This window comes from Marmota flaviventris, chromosome 6 (genome assembly GCF_047511675.1).
Source record: "Marmota flaviventris isolate mMarFla1 chromosome 6, mMarFla1.hap1, whole genome shotgun sequence".
Classification (NCBI taxonomy): domain Eukaryota; kingdom Metazoa; phylum Chordata; class Mammalia; order Rodentia; family Sciuridae; genus Marmota; species Marmota flaviventris.
This window is the reverse complement of record NC_092503.1, coordinates 30002007-30022227: the sequence shown is the minus strand read 5'-3', so window position 1 is coordinate 30022227 and position 20221 is coordinate 30002007.

The following is a 20221-nucleotide window of genomic DNA, read 5'->3' as shown; positions in this document are numbered from 1 at the left end:
TGGAAAGCAATCATGTTGACTGTGCCACTCCTTTCCTATCCCCTACATGCCTAAACTACCCCAATGCCTCAAATTACTTCTTTTGATCCTCCTACCTAAGCCTTCCAAGCCATGGGGATTACAAGTATGTGCCATCATGCCCAGTTTGCCTCAGATAACTACTAAGACAAAGCCAAAACTCCTTAACATAGCCTTTGAGGCTTCACCTGGGTTTGATCCCACCTTTCCACTTTTTCTCCGTCCCTCCTACTCTCCTGCTTACCGTCTCTCACCTCACTCTGCCTGCTTTGATTACACAGGCCTTCTTCTGGTCATTTCTACTCCTTGTCTTCTTTCTGGCCAAAGGGTTTTTGCATATCTTATTCTGTCTGCCTAGAATCGGGCTTATAAAGCACTTTAGTTTTTGTGAACCACACCATTTCTGTCCCAAGTACTTGAATCTGCCACTGTAGTTTGAAATCACCAATGGAAAGTATGTAAAAGAATGGATGTGGCTGAATTTGGCCCATTAGACCACAATTTGCTAGCCTGGATTGGCCTAGGCTGTTCTTTCTGATCTTCTTTCCTAATGAATAGTTCTATACATCCTTAAGCTTAAGCCCAAGGAAGCCTTCACCGACTTCCCACACTAGATCAAATCCTCCTATTATACATCCTCATAATATCACATATTAACACTTTTGTGACAAATATTATGCTTGAAATTTTACATTGCCTCTTAATGATCAGAAGGCACTTTTTTTGCTTCTCTGTTCATTGTTATTCATTCATTGTTATGTGCAACAAATGGACATAATGATTTGTTTCCTAGAACATAGGCTAGGGTAAAAAAAAGGTCGTTGTTCTAGCCTATGTGATATAAAATAATATATTTATCTGTTTGTTCAATTGACAAATGTTTTTTGAAGTTCTGCTGCATTGTAAGAAGAATGACAGGATGTACAAGACATGAAACCATTATTTCAGATATCTTGGTGGTTGTTTTCCAATCGGGGGGGGGGGGGAGATAAAAATGGAGGAAAAATCACAAAAGTGGAAGCAATAAAAAGAATGTTTTAGGCATCTTGATTATAATATTTTGATAGGAGCCTTCATTTGATTTTCAAGACAACTGCTGGTTAAGAATGATGTGAAATGTATTTCTGGTACAGCTTCTAATTTTCCGTCCCTTCTTATTGGTCAATGTAGGGAAGTTTCATAGATTTATTTCTGGCATTTCTTAAATCTGTCTAAAGTCTTTTGCATCCATGCCTGCCTTGGGAGGTTGCTACACCATCAATGGGAATCAGATGCTTCCCGGCCCATGTAGACTTGGATCACAGCCAGATGCACTCACTCAAGCCTTGTGAATCCTCGTGTCATGGGAAAGCTAGGACAAACACTAGTGTAACAGGTGATGCAGATATAAGAACTTGGCTTCCCAGATGCCTGTGGGTGTTTTGGCCGTGTATGTAAGTTATACATATGGGGCCTGAGAGCACCTAGAATAAGACTGCACTTTAACACTCACATCCCAGCTTGAGGGAGAAGCTGAGAGCAGACTATGAAACACTGGTAAGCTGAATACTCCCCTCTAATTGATTTCAACAGGCTAGACATACAAATTAATTCAAAGGCAGAGTCATTTTAAAACAAACATTAAAAAAAATCTTATGTTCCTTCCTGTCCTCCCCCAACCAGCTGCATCTGGCCCATAGATTTGTTTGGTTTGGCTCTAACTGTGTTTAAACAACAACAACCAAAAATTGGATTTGTGGATGTAGGAGATTGCATATAAAAATCGGGATATCTGGCATCTGGGAGATCTGGAGACCCTGAGCAGCATTTCCTCATGGAAAGATGACTGGCTGCTGCCCTGTTTAGATGGGTCAGGGTCTTACCCAACTGACCACCTTGACTCGTGTCACCTTCCCGATCCTTCTGTGCTTTTGAGTTTGCCCTTGGTAGATGGAGAAGAGAGAGATTTAGCCTCATGAAGATATTTTTATCTGCTTTAAAGAACACAGCTCTTATAAATGTTACTGTGTTATTTGAATATTGTTGATCACCTGTGTTTTTATAGGTAGGCTCTCCTGGAGGAACTCAAAGGACTATGCAAACATTAAAGGTTAAAAAAAATACTGGTCCCTCTTAACAATGTCCCAAAAAGCTGTGGATCTGTGAAATGCTTGGTTGGAAGGAGCATGCCCCTAAATGCATCCTGTTCAAACCAAGAAGCTCTTTGTGGCTCTTTGATGGGTGCTGAGCAAATAAGTCAAATGAGGATGGGAAGAGGAACTAATGGTAGCAGAAACTATATTTTTAGCACATGGAGATTTGTCAGGGACCTGACTATAGCCATACACTGAGCAGGTCTTGTCCCAAAAGATATAGCTTTTGAGATCAATCTTAAGGGTAAGCAGCAGCTTACCAAATGGAGATGGAGTTTAGAGAAGTCAGAAGGAACAAAAAGAGAAAAAGATGGAAGCATTAAAAACAATATGGGGCTGGAGAGAGAGACAAAAATCATGAGAAACTTCTCTTCTTCAACTTATGTAATTTGTTAATATAGGAGCATTTAAATCACGTAAAGCCCTTTAGAATCAGCTACTCAAAAAATGGCCCATGGAATCTGTATACGGGGTAAAAATGGAAGTTCATAACCCACTTGAATCAAAGTGTGAAATATGATATATCAAGAACTATGTAATGTTTTGAACAACCAACAATAAAAATAAAAATAAAATGGCCCATGGACTAGTAGCATCAGCATCACCTAGGTGTCCCCCCATCCCTCTCATACTGGGGATTGAACCTGGGGGCACTCTATCACTGAGCTACATCCCCAGTCCCAGGCCTTTTTGGTTTATGAGACAGAGTCTTGCTAAATTGCCAATACTAGCCTTCAACTTGTGATCCTCCTGCCTCAGTCTCCTGCGTCATGAGGATTAAAGCCTGCACCACCACACCAGGCACCTGGGTACTTTTTAGAAATATGAAATTACAGATCATACTCCAGACCTGTCAAGTCAAACACCCTGGGGATTCATATGCACACTCAACTTTGAGAAGCACAGCTTCTGGTAATAAGATTTGAGAACAGGTAACATCAGAGTGACTTCTTTCTTCCTCCTTTTTGTTCCCATTTATTTAGATAAATGCGACTGCATGGGCATGAGACATGAAAGTAATGGAAATAATCCCTGTCATGTCAAGGTGAATGACACATAGTAAATAGTACAATTACTATTATTTGTTTTTAAGCTAAATTATTGCCCTTAATTCAGTTTTTTATATCACATGCTAGTAGTTATAATAAAGATCAGCTAGAAATAGTCTCTTTTAAAAATTGAGTTCATTCTTGCCCTTTGGACTCATATACTAATAAAAGGAACACAGATTATTGAGTTATTTATTGCATTCATGAGTTTACTTACTTTCCACTTTATGGTAGGAAGGTATATAAAATTTTTCTAATTTTTAACTTTAATGAATAAGATAATAAAAGGACTGCTTATAAGATCGAGAGACTATTATTGAATTCTTCCTATATGCCTACCTTTGAATATCCTTCATCTGTCCCCACATCAGGAATCAAGCAGCCTGAACTTAGAAATGAACTGAGGTTATGGATGTTGAGTTGTTATGTAAGGCCACACAATTATTGCTTTGCAGTGAAGATCTAAATACTCTTGAATCTGAATCCTGTGTTATTTTTCTTACACTGCAGATACTTGGACTAAGCCTCAGAAATTTTTGTACCTCTGAAATTCTACTGATTTTGCTTTGATCTTGGTCATAAAAATGGAAAGGCCCTTTTCTACTTGACATCAAATTTCTTACTTAGAAGAAACCATTTTTTAAAATACAGCTTTCATTTATAATGTCTTATCCTCGTTATAAAACCAGTCAGGTTCATTAGATTTATTTGGAAAAATATGGAAGAACATAATGAGTAAAGTAAATATCACTCATAATCCAAACTCATGAAGATAACTCTACCAGTCAGAGCTAACCACTATTAACACTACACTGTCTGTGCTTCCTTTGTTAATATGCAAATGGAAAATATAACTAGATAGACATAGGTATCGTGTATAGTGTCTGTGTTTCTTCTTTTTTCCAGTGCTGAGTATAAAACTTGGGGCTTTGTGCATTGTTTAGGCAATGACTCTATCACTGAGCTATACCCTTAGTTCTTAGGTATATATCTTAAAAATTAAAATTAGACTTATGCTCTATACTCCATTTCATAATGAATCTTTCTACTAGGTATTATTCTTACAATCTAATTTTTATGATTCCTTAGCATCCTATTCTGAGATAAAATACTGCAAATCTCAGGCACATGCTAAGTACCTTAGACATACATATTCTTTCTCTCTCTGTCCCCCTCTTCCCACAGAGCTATGTAGTAGGTGGCTCTGTTACCCCATTTTACATATGAGAAAACTGAGGCATGCTGAGGTAATTTTTGGTATTATTTGATTTGTCAAACAGCTTGTGAACAGTAGAACTGCGTTTGGTGCCCTATAGTAAAGATTTAGTGATGTCCTTAGCCCCTCATCTCAATAAGTCTAACTAAGCCTTCAGAGGCCTTTTAAAAAATAAAAATTTAGTAACTATTAAATTCTTCAATTCAGCACTGCCAGGATCCGTTCCATTGAATCAATGGCTTAGCTGGTATTTTCCCTTTTATTTACATTATTTATTTTCTAGCAGTACTTTCCTTTGCCAATAAAATAAAACTGGGTATACAGACATGTACCCCACCCTGTGCCCTCAATAAGTGATAGTAAAGAATAATTCTTAGATGATTCTTTCTTTCCTGCCTCCCTCTCTCCCTCCCTTCATTTCTCTTCCTTCCCTTCTTTTTCTTTTTTTTTCCCCTAGAATTTTTCTATTTTATTTTATTCACCAGGACCAAGCTGGGATAAAACACATACAATATTTTTAAAGAAATCAAGAAGGCTGTTTTCATAGCTCCAAATGGAGCCTTCAGCTGCATGCAGTGACACATGCCTGTAATCCCAGGATCTCAGGAGGCTGAGGCAGGAGGATCACAACTTCAAAGCCAGTCTCAGCAACTTAGCAAGGCGCTAAGCAACTTAGGGAGACCCTGTCTCAAAATAAAAAGGGCTGGGGATGAGACTCACTGGTTAAGTGCCCCTGGGTTCAATCCCTGGTACCAAAACAAAACAAAACAAAACAAACGGAGCCTTCCATTCTTTCAAAATAATACACTTTACAGCTTCAAAGGATGAAGAGGTTGGATAAAGAGAATACTAAAATATCAAAAAGATTTTCAGGTGACTGTAACTTGAAATACATCTCTAACTTAAAAAGAAAATTTTATAACCTATGTTGTCTCTTTCTTCACATGTTCATTGAAACCATGGAAATTCTGTGAAAAAAACAAATCCCTACTTCAAAAAGGAACTTGGAATTTTCGAGATATAAACTGAGATTTTGTTTCCCAGAGCTAATACTGAAACAGCCAAGCGTTAATGAAACTGCTGGGTGATACTGATAGTAGCAATAATGTCAATGTTCTGACGTCAGCCTGCCTGAAATAGGAAGCAGGCACTTCTGAAGCTGAACTGAGAGCCCAGACAACTCACCCGTCCCAGACTGGTGGATGATGCTGGTCTGGCTGCTAACACGCTGCCCAGCAAGCTGGCCACGGTGCGATGGAGACCAGCAGACAAGAGCTGAAAGCACTATTAAGACCTGCTATTGGACTTTACGGCCTTTCTTTGATTGCTGGTTTCATCGCTGAATTCATACACATCAGTGCCAAGTCCTGCGGGGCAGTCATCATATAACTATCTAATTTTGCTCCATTGGGATTTTTAGGACTAACTGGAGCAAGAAGTAGGAAAATGGTTATGAGGAAAGGATTTTAGAGGCTTAGGTCTGAATCCCAGTTCTGTCCTGGACATCTAGTGATTTTGCCAGCCCAGCACCCACTTCTCCATTTTCTGGAAATAGTACCTTCCTTTTTCTGACAGGGAACTACTCCTTCCCACATTTTGTGCCAATAATCAAATCTCTGTTCCCTTAAAGACAATAAGGCATGTAAGCCAAGCTAGGACAATGAGATTCAACCTCACAAATACAAATTGTGAGCCATGAGCACAGGAAGTGGTTGGAGCTGGTTATCCCTGTGGTATTTTTTTTTCTGTATAAACTGGTTCATCCATTCCTGCATCCTGTATCGAAGGAATTATTCTATTTTTTTATTTCTTCCAGTGATCCAGTTGTTCACCTTGGACTCTGAGCTACTCTGTGCCCTTCCAATATATTTGTTTTACTTATCCAGGGCTCTAATAGCCAAAAGGCTCTAATAGCCTAAATAAACTAAGTGAATCATATCTCTAATATCCATGACCTTCAGCAGATATAAAGTATTTGGTTCAACCTTATAAAAATGACCTAAAATTTGACAATTAAAATATATTGTTTTTAAATGTAAGATAAAAATAACCATGGAACATTAACTTAATCTTCCTAATAAGTTACCTCATAACTTAAAATTTTACTAGGAAGGCCTAGTTCCCAGACTTGTTGGAAGAATTGAATGAGAATATGCCTGGAAAATGTCAAGTACACCACCCACTAGAGCCGGTGACCTGTATTTATTAGCCATCATTACTACATAATATCTATAGCATGAGCATCTTAGTTCAAGGCAAGTTTAAACATAATATGAGCTGTGCTAATATTCTGTCATTTAGTAACTTCTGAGTTCTTAAAAATGCAGGAACACTTGCTAAAATAGTCATATTTAGAGCAGAAAATTTACAATTTGAATATTTTAAGTAGTTGGTGTTCATTTGTGTGTGTGTGTGTGTGTGTGTGTGTGTGTGTGTGTTGCTGGGAATTGAACCCAGGGCCTTGTGTAATGTGAGTCAAGCATTCTGCCACCTGAGCTATATCCCCAGCCCCCAGTATTAAATTTTTAAAAAAATTTCTTTAGTTGTAGATGGACACATTATATCTATTTATTTTTTTGTGTTTTTAATATTTAATTTTTATTTATTTATTTTGAATACATACATTCACAAGGTTCAAACTTTGAAAGGCTATGTAGAAAAAAATTACTTTCCCACTCTTATTCTTTAGCTAACCAGTAACTTTCTGGAGATAATCAACATCACCAGAATCTGGGCTTCTTTCCAGAGAAAGAAATATAAATTATTCAATCTTATCAATATTTTCCTAAATAGAAGAGACTACAATACTTTTCTGTGTCTCGATTTTGTTGATTACTGTATTTAGGTAATCATTTCATATTGCCACATAAAGAATATCTTATTTTCATGGTTGTATAATATTTTATTAATGGGGGAACCAATCCCCTATAAACAGACATCCAATTTGTTTCCAATCTTTTGTTATTGAAAAGAATGCAACAAATGATCTTGTGCTTAAATCTTTTTTTTTTTGTTGTTGTTGTTGTTTGTTTGTTTTTGTTTTTTATGGTGTTGGGGATTGAACCCAGGGCCTTGCATAATGTGAGTCAAGCATTCTACCAACTGAGCTATATCCCCAGCCCCCAGTATTCAATTTTTCAAAAAAATGTCTTTAGTTGTAGATGGACACATTATCTTTATTTTTATGTAGTGCTGAGAATCGAACCCAGGTGAGGCAAGCGCTCCACCACTGAGTTACAATCCCAGCCCTACTATTAAGTTTTAATAAAATAGCTTTGATACAGCACAAAACAAAGGAACTGGTTTCAGTAAGAATATAGGAGCAAGATTTTCACTATTCAAGTAGGAATTTTGAATATTCCTAGGAATTTACAGCATTTCATTCTGAATAATAAGGTGACTCAGTGGCAAGACATATTCAGGAGATCATGTCAACCAACTAGGTAGCTAATTTAGTCTTCATATATATTTTAACATAGATGCATACATGGATGCCTTATAGATCCACTTGGAATTGCTCTTGAGATTTTACGAAACATGGATGTGTAGATAATTAACACAAAATTTGAAATACCCTTGGCCATTTTATTTTAAATATTAGTATTTTTATTTTATTAGAGTTTTTAGTTATACATTGTAGCTGGCTTCACCTGGACAAACTCATACATGCATAAAAATCCATTTCAGTTCATGATCCTTCCCTTTTTCTCCTCTTCTGTGCCTCCACCCTCCTTATTCTACTAGACTTCCTCTCACTCATCTATTAATTTGTATTTGACTAGTTTTCTACGTCCTTGGCCATTTTTCTAATTGACTCAAGATCCTGAACATCTTTAGTCTCACACTAGTAGGCATTTGGCATAAAATATTTGTAGTCAAAGGCTGATGCAAAAGTTTAAGAGAGTCAAGTCACTTGTCTCTGCTACCTCAGTTTTCTTTTTCTTTTATCTACTGTGGAGAAAGCACACAGTGACCCATTTTCCAAGAGCTTTCCAAATGAGCTGACATTACAAAAGTCTTACAGCCTGTTCTGATGAGGCAGTCCTATTTTGCTGGCAGAATCCAGAGGAAGGAAGGAGGCATTAGGAAAGACACTGTTGGTTGCCAGTGCCTCCTTGCAAGGCAAGAAAATCCTGACTTCATTCAGATCCCTAAATCTTAAGGAAGGGAGAGTCTCACAGAGAATTCAGGAAATGCACCTCACAGGTCTTAAGCAGCATGGTAATGCATTGCCCCTCTGCCAGTGCTTATGAGGTGACCAGTTGTGCTAAACACATTTCTTAACACAAGTTCACAATTCCTCTCAAGGTAGCTCTGTCTCTGAAAGTCTCTGCTTGGTTCTGACACCCCTACTACTGTGCCTTTGGGTGCAGGTGTGATGACAGTTCTGTTCCTTGTTCTGGAGCACTGCTTTACCCTATGGGCCTTCCCTTCACCCTGCCCATGTCCTTGGAAATAGTTCATTACATCATCCTCAGTTAGTCCAATGGGACTATAGCAACTGTTACCTTGATGAGACCTTGACTAATGCAGCCTGCCCAAATCAACCATGTTCATTATATAACCAGAAGAAAGAGAGACCAGCTTCTATAGCAGAAGTTGAGAAAGGCTCCCTGCATTTCTCACTGGCTCCAAGGGGCCAGGCCTATTCCTGAACCAGTCAGTGAAGGAGGAAAGGAACTGCCACAATCAGCTAAAATTGACATTTGAGGAGGGACAGATGTCAACCCATTATGCTAGCCACTATGATGCTCACCCCTGAAGGGCCAAATGGAAAGGCAACTTTGCTTTGTACCTGGAGGAACATGATATTACAGCATGACATTTTGCTGGACATCATGGTAAAGTAAACAAAGGTGTTTTTTTGTCAGTGGTAAATTAAATTAGTTAATTACATAAACACTAGGATGACTAATCCAAATACCAGAATCATGCCTTTGTCTTGAAAAATATCTCTTTTTCTTTCTCCCCTCATTACTTCCTCTCTCTACCCTCATTCCCAACTCTCTTCCTCTCTCTTTTTCTTTTGTGTGTGTGCTATTGGGGATTGAACCTAGGGGTACCCTACTACTGAGCTACATTTCAGACCTTCTAATTTTTATTTTGAGACAGGTTCTCACAAGGTTGCCCAGGGTTTCCTCGAACTTGCAATCTTCCTGCCTCAACCTTCCAAATAACTGGGATTACAGGTGTATATCACCATGCCTGGCTAAAAATAATCTCTCTTTTTTATACATTAAGTTTCCTTTTGCTAGAAAGCAATCAGAATAAAACTACATAGGTCATATATGACCTTATATGTATTAAATACCTTTTATGTATTAAATTAAAATTAAATGTTATTTCCTGTACTCATCAGTGGAAATTTATTTTATCCCTAGATCAAAATTCAGAAGATTTTGCAAGTAACAATTGGCTCCAGAAGTTGATCCCAAATTGGGAGAAGGTGGATTTGGTGACAGTCCCCCCTCTCTGTGGGTTGCCCCAGAACTGCTCTAGGGATCCAGCCAGACCATGCCAGAGCTTTGGAAGGACATGATTCACTCTCCTTCCTTCTTCTAAACTACAGGAGACTGGATACAAGATGTTATTGTAGAAGAATTGTACCAACACTGAATTGATTTATAAAATTATTAAAATGAGGACAAAATTTTCTCTCTGAAGAGAATATTTTAGAAAGTTACAACATCAGCTTCATTCTGAGGCTGATGTCAGTAAGAAGCACAAGAAGGCTGGTATGTTGAACATCCTTCATTTTTCCTCCACACTCTTTCTCTGGTCTTCTCCATTCTCCTTAGTGCCTGCTCAGACTAATGGCAGTCAGGGAGCTGTGTGCCTGCTTCCCATTTCCCACCCTCCTCACTGTGTAGAGTCAGATTTATAGACAGAGTCATCCCCTGTCCTGATGTTTCCAAGGTCATTCTCTAATAGGAAGACCCCAGATAGACTCTAGAGCAAAAAGAACAGCAGATTCTAGAGCCACACAGTGGGAACTTGAGACAATTAAAGCGTATTAATCACAAGAGCATCAATTCCAGCTGTACTACTCCATGTTAGCCTCTAGAAACCCTCTGGGTGGTGATACAGGATGAAGCTACTCCTTCTGGGCACCACATGAACTCCAGATGCAGATCCCTTTAGGTCCAGGCTCTGAGCAGGTGAGTGGAACCCTCTCCTGTGATTTCACCAGCTTCTCCCAGCTCTGTTCTGATTGTGCTCATCACCTCTCTCATTCTCTGCTGCTGTCATCTCAGCCCCAAGCTCTCCACTTCTCCTCATTCCTCCTCTCCTGTAATCCTTTCGACCTTCCTTCTTCAAAAGCTTTCGCTTATTGTTTGAGTTGAGTGATAATAATGTCTATGACCATAACTTTTTGTCCCTTAATGACACAATGAAGGTTTATAGCAGTTATTTGTTTTCCCAGAGCAGAGCTTATAAGTGCATTTTCATAGTCACTAAGAATGGCTAATGCAAAATGGAGTATTCCAGACACAGTGTGCAATCAGAACTGTGGAATTGCGATGAATTTGGAGAAAATGTTTACTTCCGTGTAAGATAAAGACATTTAACATCTGACCAAGTTATCTTTTGAATTGTCTGTATCTGTATCTATCTACCTTTCCATCCATACATTGGTTGTTTGGTCTATCTATCTATCTATCTATCTGTCTGTCTGTCTGTCTGTCCGTCCGTCCATCCATCTATCCATCCATCTGTCCATCCACCTGTTATTCTACTTCTCTACCTACCTACCTACCAATCTACCTATCACTGCTGGGCAACTGTGGCCCTTTATTTTCATGTAGAGAATGAATATATTTCATAGAAGTAGATTTATTTTCTTTATTTGAGAAAGTCTTAAAATTACCCTATAGACCATTCTGTTGGCGGAGCAGATAAAATGATGTTACCCATGGAACACTGGATCCTCAGGGCAAGCACCCAGCTGGACATCAGCAATACCACCTACTCTGAATCTCACTGAAGCCTCTGCATGGATCTGGTTCAGTGGTTGCACTATGGGTGGGGATTTCTCTGGAAGTTATTTCAAAACCTATTTACATTGTTTTGGATTAAGACATTTAGTTTTCCTGACCCTTATCTGAGACATTACATTCCAAGGAGATGCTTGTCCTCAGAAATGGACCTGATTTTTTTTTTTTTTTTGTGAGAACTATAGAATTCTATAATTCTATAGATCTTCTTTATGAAAAAGTATAAAAATGTAATTATGAAAGTAAACACATTTAGATTTAGAAAATAAATCTCAACAAATTACAGTGTAAACATATGACAAATATCTCAAATATCACACAATCCATAAAAGATATATATTATTTATGATTAATTAATTGCTTGATATACCCTTATAATACTTTCTTTCCTACATATCTTCATTGCATCCTCTGAGTTTTCATACAATAATAACTTTTGAAATCACTTTCCATTAAGAAAATAGAAAGATCATTTAGTCATCTAGTAGTATTTGAAAATTTTTATTGATAATTGAGATTAATAAAACATTCAACCTCTTACAGAGATATATTCTCTGCTGTGGTGTTGCTAAAGATTTGTGTTCTACAAAAAGACATCAGATAAAGGCGACTTCACATAATAATTATTAAAAAAGGAAAGGCAAAGAAGCATGTTCTGTTTATTATCACACATACTTCGTTAACAAGTAAGTCTTAACAGAAGAGAATTTCTGTCTCATAACTAAATACCAGGAGAACTTCCACTTTAAATTTTAAACATCTGATGATTGAAGAACTCTCTACAGACAGCTTCTAGCTCCATATGATACAAAAGTTGTGTCCTCTTTATCACTGGCCAACTTACAGTGTTCAGCATCATAGAGAATATTCATATAGTGACATGACTTCTGGCCCTGCCCTTTGATGTCACGATGCTGTATGAGTTGGCTGTAAAAACACCCTTAAAGTGACTCCCACACCAGGACAACTGACATTAACAACATGGAAGTGACCATGAGTCACATAAATATATACCAATAAAACCAAATAAAGATATCCCCAATTGGACTTCCCTGTAGATGTAGCCACTGCAACTCCAAGGGCTGCAAAAGTCTAATAGAGGAAATTTTCTTCTCTTTTTTGCCCTTTTTTTTTTTTTTTTTGGTACCAAAGATTGAACTCAGTGGCATTTAACTCCCAAGCCACATCCCCAGTCATTTTTTTTTTTTTTTTAATTTTGAAACTCTCACTAAGTTGCTTAGGACTTCACTAAGTTGCTGAGGCTGACTTTGAATCTGCGATTCTCCTGCCTCAGCCTCCTGAGCTTCTGGGTTTACAGGCCTGTACCACTACACCTGGGAAATTTCTACCTGAAAGATGTTAGAAACTTAACAAACTATAGCAAAAAGATGTTACTTTCACGAATTATTAAAAGCATATAACCATGTAAACACTTTTCAAAGGCTTTTTCTAAAGCCTTGGAAGGGACTGAAATGAGTGAAGGGATTGAAAGATTAATCTCTCTTTTTATAACTATTTTTATACCCCAGAGTTTCATGAATCTAGAAATCATTTCAGCACCTGTCACAGGAGAATAAGTTACATTTCTTTGCTTTTAGGGAATAGGGTGCTGAGCTTAAGTATCAGTGGTTCAGTTGTTGATACTCATCCAATTCTGATCTGACTCTGTTTATTGCTTCTATTTTATGATTAATAACTAGGAAAGTAAAATGTATGATAATTTTTTATAAAATTATTTATTTTTTCAAATTATACACATTATTTTCAATCAGCTAGTAAATTATTAGGGCATAAGAGCTTAATAAGTTGCTTGTTGTTAATTATTTAACAAGAACAGAATTGTTGTTAGGTAGCTTCTGAGCAAAGAGGCATCATGAAGAAATTACAGGGATACTAAGGTGCTTGCTGTGAATGGAATATCTTGGGGAACTCGGTCATGGGCAGGTTTCTCAAGTATGTGTGTAGGGAAAGGAGATTCAGTTACAATAAGGGTAAAAGGCACATTGATATACAATATCAACACATCCCCTTTATTTAAAAAATGTAGTTCTATTTTCAACAGGAATCTTAATTTCTTTGCTAGTGAGTGCTGAGACCCATAGCCAAGTAGGAATGACGCATGGCATTTTTGGTTGAAAGGTGACCCTGCTCAGGGATTAGGGTGGCTCCAGGTTTAGGGTAGATCCTGCTGGATTAGGGTGGCTCCAGGTTTAGGGTGGATCCTGCTGGGAATAGGGCGTATCCTGCTGCCTCAGATGCCCACTCCTTGAGTTCCCTTTGAGTTCTCGCGGGGTTCTGAGAGTATTGGTACGCAGAGACCGGTGGAGGGAGTGTATTTTTCCCAGAACGTGCGTGCAGAGGGTCGGTGAGAGTTCGGGAATAAAGAGTTGCTGTTTGAATCTACAAGGCTTTTGTGGTGGCTCGGTTATTTTGTGCCCAGCCAGACTGCGGCAAGTGAGCAAAGCACTTACTTTTACATCTTTTCTCATCTTTTTTTTTTAAAAACCTAATTGTGTTAGTTTTTATATGCACTGTCTTTTCATGATAAGTATATTTTTTTTCGAAATCCATTAAAAATTTACCCCTCATGAAGGGGATATTTTTGATGGAGCTAAGTAATAAAAGAGCTACTGGGGCGAATGGGGAAAATATCTCACCAGTTCCATCACTCTTATCCATGATGCAAATCTTCTCTGAGTTCCCTGTATTCTTGAGAGAGTTTGATTTTGTTTTCTTTTCTTTTCACAAATGCTTTCACGCCCTTTCTCCTCTCTGTTTCTGGCACAATCTCACTGGGAATGAGCTTCTCACCTGCTTCCTCCAGGCTGTACTGAGGTGTTGAGCCTACTGAGAGCAGTCTACAACCAGTGGAACTGGACCTGCCCCTACTCAACCAGGATCGCCCTCATTCATACCCTCAGCACAGCCTTGCAAACTTGCTCTGCTGCTCTGGAAAGCTTGCCCTCACCCTCTGTAGCTTCCCATCTCTGCTGCTCTCCTGTAAGGAACCACACCCACTCCCACATACCTGCCACCCACTCTCAGCAAGTCACAACTTCCACCACAGAGAGAATGCTGAAAACATCAGTCAAGAAATACCTCATCTCCCCACCACCCAATCCACCAGCTGCACTGACATCTTTCTTCATTTCCCCTGATAATAAACATGCCACCAGTTCTTCTTCCAACAAAAGTTGGTCACTGGTGTATAGAATACCATCTGTTCCTCCCTCCCTTCCCTCCTTCCTTCCTAGCTCCCTCTCTCCTTCCCTAGATGATACTCCAATGTCCTCTCTGCTCACATCTATGTCCTCTCTGCACACATCTCTGATCCTGCATAGAACTTACCACATCCTCCAAAACAGTCCCCACTGACTCTCCTGTGCACCTATTTTGCCATGTCTATCAGATGAAACTTCTTAAAGAGACCTTCTCTTCTTTTCATCTCAGTGAGCCTATTAGACTAAAGGTATTTACTAAGGATAAAGAAAGTTCTTCATTGTGTTGAGAGGGCTGGAAAAATGGCCTCCAATACTAACTGTATTGGCTTCTTTAAGCAGAGACCTGGGAATCTCCATATTTATTAATTGTTCCAGTTCATTACTATTATTCCCAGGGTAAAGACATAGAGCGTTCTAAATCTAGTCTGTTATCAGCAGCTTTAAAGCAATCAAATCTTGATGGTTACCAGAGACTGGAATCTGGGGTGAGCTGCTTAACATGTACCAGGAGTTTCTTCTGGGGTGATGAAAATGTTTTGAAATAGAATAGAAATTTGGGTAGCATAACATTTCAAATATACTAAATGCACTTTATAATGGCTTATTTTTTTCTTATGTGAATTTCATGATAAGAAAAGCTGCAGAGGGGAAAAACCAAATTGTATCTAGTGCTTTCTAGAGAAGCAGAAGATGCTTAAAAATATTTCTGATGGGCTGCTTATTGGGGAATGAAACCAGAATAATTACCTCAAGAGAGAGGTTGGTTGGTTCTGGTAGAAAATAATAGTCTATACAACATTTTGTTTTCTTCAACAAAATGTCGGACCATGAGGATTCAGGAATACACATTTTGTTTGTATCTTAATCAAGTGTCTGTTATTCGTCTGCATTGGGACACTAAGGAGAAAGATAAAATAATTTTTAAGATAGATTTTAAAAGTGTATTTTATTTTATTAGCCTATTTAAAAAACTGTTGCTCACACATGAGATATGAAGCATTGACAATCCTGTATAAGTAAATTAAACACAGAAAGAAGAGGAATTAAAAACAGGCTATAATTATTCAGCAGTTTCCAGCACATTTCAGTCTCCGTTTCAGGTTTGCCTCATTTTAAATGGAGGAAAGCTACACATTGGGGACTAATTTGCATTGATAGCACGCTGTACCTTAATGGGGCTGTTGCAAAAGCTGAGGCTGTGAATGGGATCAATAGTGCATATTCTTTACTAAGGCTTTTTAATGCATTTAACCACATTCGGGTATTAGTCTTAATAAGCTTTCCAAGCTTTGACTATTATTGCTCCTCAGAGTGTTAATAAAAAAAGAAAGAATTGCACATTGTATTTCCATTAAATAAGCAAATTCATATTAGAAATCATTATAAAAACTAATTATTTAAAAAGAAAAGCCATACTGCTGGATAGAAAATCTAGCCATTACATTGTTAGGATGTGAAAATATCCTTGATCTCCCACGCATCTTCTCTAACTCAGTGTTTATTTCTACAGTTCAAACAAGTCTTTTGCTTCTCGGTATGGGGGTGAGAGAAAGTCACCTACCTGGAAGGTCTTGATCTTCTTGGGACTGGCCAGTGGGTGGTCATGGGCTGGGCTCGCTCTCTGGGTGTTCACTCTTTCCACTGTATTGGTTGTCTACCATGCACTGGGCACTTGACACGTGTTCTCTCATTCATCCTTCACAAATAACTATCCTCGCTTCATAAACAAGAAAATGGCCCACCCATTTAGAAACTGATGAATTTCAAACCCAAGGCAGTAAACCTCCTGAGTCCTTCACTCTTCCTAAGGCATGAGCTGCTGGGAATTAGTAAAAGGAATAATCCCCTCTGGCTCTAAGCACCCAGGAAATGTGAGCAGCAGAGAGGATACCTACTTCCTCTGGGGTTGGCTGTAGCTTCATTGCCTGACATAGAAGGAGAATTTTTGTTGGCCTCCAACCTTGGAAGGGTGCATTATTTGAACTTAATGAGAGAAGTAGAGTTATTAAATTGACTCCCTGACTCCTTCTTGAAAGAGATAATATCACTGTCATCCACTGAGAAAACATCAGCTTAAAACTATTACAAAGTGTCTCCCATAATCAAGGGGACATGTTATCAAGGTACAGGAAAAGCTGGATTCGAATTGACTTCTCATTCATTACTTGGGTCTCATCGTCATGCTATATTTTCCACTATATTTAAAAATATTAAAATGCTTACAAAGCTTTTGGCAAGAAGTTTTAAAACATCAAAATCCAATCCTCTGCCACTTAGCAACCATTTAATTTAGGAGTATATAATTGAGTTTTCTGATTTTAAGGAACTTATGGACTAAAAATTCATATGCCATATTTCAGCCCAAAGATAAATTTTTATGGACAAGCATAACCTTTCTAATAGACCTTGAACTGCTGTGACTCTTTTTGCAGGTATAACTGTAATGAGGTTTGATCTCTTGCTTGAGTTTATTCTCCACCTGGACTTGAATCTATAATGAATCATCAGCTGGAGTGTATGATTCCATCTCAGGAGGATGCCGGGAAGAAAGGTCAGGAGAAATTTGGTCTTTGTTTAAAGTGATCCCAGCAAAAATACCTCACTTAAAAACCTGCTGGAAGTTGGCATTTTCTTTTGTATCAGTGTCTGTGCTCTAATGAGCAGAGCAGGAAGGAAGTAAACTTTTGTTAATATAATTGGCATCGGGATTTACAAAGCCTCAGTAAAACAAAGAGATAGTACATCACACTTAAAATATCAGATCTTATGTCAGATACAGTGGATGTGTCTTTTAACTAGTGTAACTTTACATGTAGCCAAGGGACACTTACATATCAATTAAGATGGTGATGAGTCACATCCAAGATGTAGGTATATGTATTTCTATGACTAAGATTAATTCAAATGTCAACAAATGAACTATGGACAAGCAGGATTCAGGGGTTGAAAAAATGTTTTTCAACCTTTTCAAAATCATGTTTCAACCTTCCCAGTTTTACTGTAGAGATCAGAGGTAATATCACTCCTTTTAGATGAACTTCTTATCACATGTCTCTCTTGTATTTGATGCTATATCAATGCTTTTTTTTAATGACTGAATAAATCCTTTTATTATCAACATGCACAGAATGTTTATCAATGCTTGTCGATTGAATGCATGAATATTCAATTGAATAACAGAGTGACAGAATCAATCACATTCCTTCTGGCTTTTAAAAGTGTTAAGTTGAATCTGGAAGTGCTCCCAGGGAGAATACAACTATGCTGAAGAAATAACTTTCCAGCAAGATGAAATAATTTCTGCTTGGAAAATCACCCTTGGTGTCCTCAGAGTTTGGTTGGCAGAGACATTCTGGCATTCTTGGGGTAAAAACAACCTGCCTTTTAGTAGACCACACATGGGTTTTTCTCTTCCACTTGCAGGAATGATACTATGAGTGGAAAGGAGAATCACCTTACATGTAGGAGTATTTTTATACAGGCACAGCCAAACACCAGGCATCCTTTTGGAAGGGAATTTCTAAGGTCAGAAGAAGGTGTTGTAGAAGCAATGGATTTCCTGGAGTCTTGAACCACTGTGAGGAGACTCAGTTGCTTCGAGAGATGCCAGATCCCTAACACTGAACAAGTGGGGTGTAACAGAAACTGCATCATGGCTTGTGAAATCAGAGTTCTTAAGTTATGATGAAAACTCAATGCTAGTTATGACTTTTACTTGACCTCTTTAGAGTGCAGTAAGATGATATATGTAAAATAACCAGCTGCTCTGTAATGGTAATTAAATGGATACATACTACCTCTAAATGTTCATTATCTGCCTCTAGGGCTTTGTCAGTTACACATAGTTTATCATGAATCTATAATAAGACATAAACATGTTTGGTATCAAATATGAAGTTTGACTAAACACAACAAATGGTCCCTGTTCTTATGGAGTTCACAATGTAGGAGGAAAGATAGACATTAATACTTACATTTTTTAGAGTGTACTGCGGCAACTCACTTTGACTGAGGAAGAATTAAAGTAAAAATTAATAGTGCAGGAGCGGTAGTACCATTATTCTTTAGGATATTATGTCATTGATGAATGATTTGTATGGACTATAAAATTGATGTGCCTACTTTAATGTTCACTAGTTATGATTTTTTGTTCATAATAAAGGTTAGAGAGAGAAAATTATGGGTTCTGGAATCAACAGAGAAGTTTTCTCGGATTTGCTCCTCGAGAGGTGAGTGAGTGGCTGGGCCTAAAGAAACAAAGAACTGGGATGTCGTATTTAGAATTCTTATTCTAGAGATGATATTGAAGCAGGTGGTCTGGGATGGGCCTCTACATGCTGATTTCCTAGCAGGGGACTATGTTACCCATCTGAAAGCTATACTTTATGTGAGGCTCATTCACTCCAGAAAAAGTATCCAGAGCTATGCTTCCTGACCATATTGGGGCATAGGACTCTCTCAAGAGCTCTAAATGATTTGAAGGTGTAGTTCTCATTAAATGTGACTTGGGCCTTCCTCTTGGGGTCATGCCACCTCTGGCAGCACTTTTGTGGGTCCCTGGACTCTGCCACATTCCCAATCTGAGACATGCCTCTCCTCTTCTTGTTGCCTCTAAAGGCTCTGCCCACTGCCTCTGCTCCCAGCCGCCCTCTGCCCTTCAGTAATCTTCAGCTTTCCCAGATGTCAGCAGAGATGTTGCCTTCCAGCAGTTTCTGTATTAAACTCTGCAATAGCTGTTGAGGGAGGAATACACCAGAAGCCTGGGCACAAAAAAACACTGCCATACACTGGAGACTGAACAAACCACACGTCTACATACACAAGTTAATTTGAAAAATAATGATCTGAATCAGGAAGCCAGTGGACCTGCATGTGACTGGTGTGGAGAGGTGGTGGTCAGGCCCTGCTGTTGTACTCACCCCCCCAACCCCTGCCACACCCCCTTCCCCCACACCACTACTTTTGATTGTCACTAGAATAAATAATTACATTGTGGCTTTGGGGACCTGCCTTAATTTGAATCACAACAGAATCAGAAGACTCTAGACAAATATTCACTTCCCAAACATTGAGTCACTCAAAATGCTTCTCAAGTCCTCACCCCCATTTCCAGTTCTAATGACTTCGTCTTGTGGCTATTTCAGACACCCAGATGGACAAGGGTCCCAGTCCTCATAAGGATCCTACATTTCTTATTTCCAATGCCCAAGGCTGCTTAGCCCACAGTCCTTGGAATATTGGGGGTACTGCCTTAATTGTACTTGCTTTTCATATACCCTACAAGGACTGGAGTCCTGCTCTGACCTGTAGACAGGAGTCCTAGTACTATTTCCAGACAGCAGAGCTCTCCAAAGCAAACCTTTTTGTTTTTGAATTCACCTGCTCTTGAACTCTTCACTATTTATTAGGCCCTCTGATGCCAGATGTTTACCTAGACTCCTGATGTTTGGCTTGTTGTTATAGTGACCTCACAGGTCCAGTGGTACTAAACTTCAGTGTACATCAGAATCCCCTGGAGGGCTGTTAAAACACAGAGTGCAGGGCTCCCACCCCTGAGGTTCCCCCACCCCCACCCCTGAGTTTTTGATTC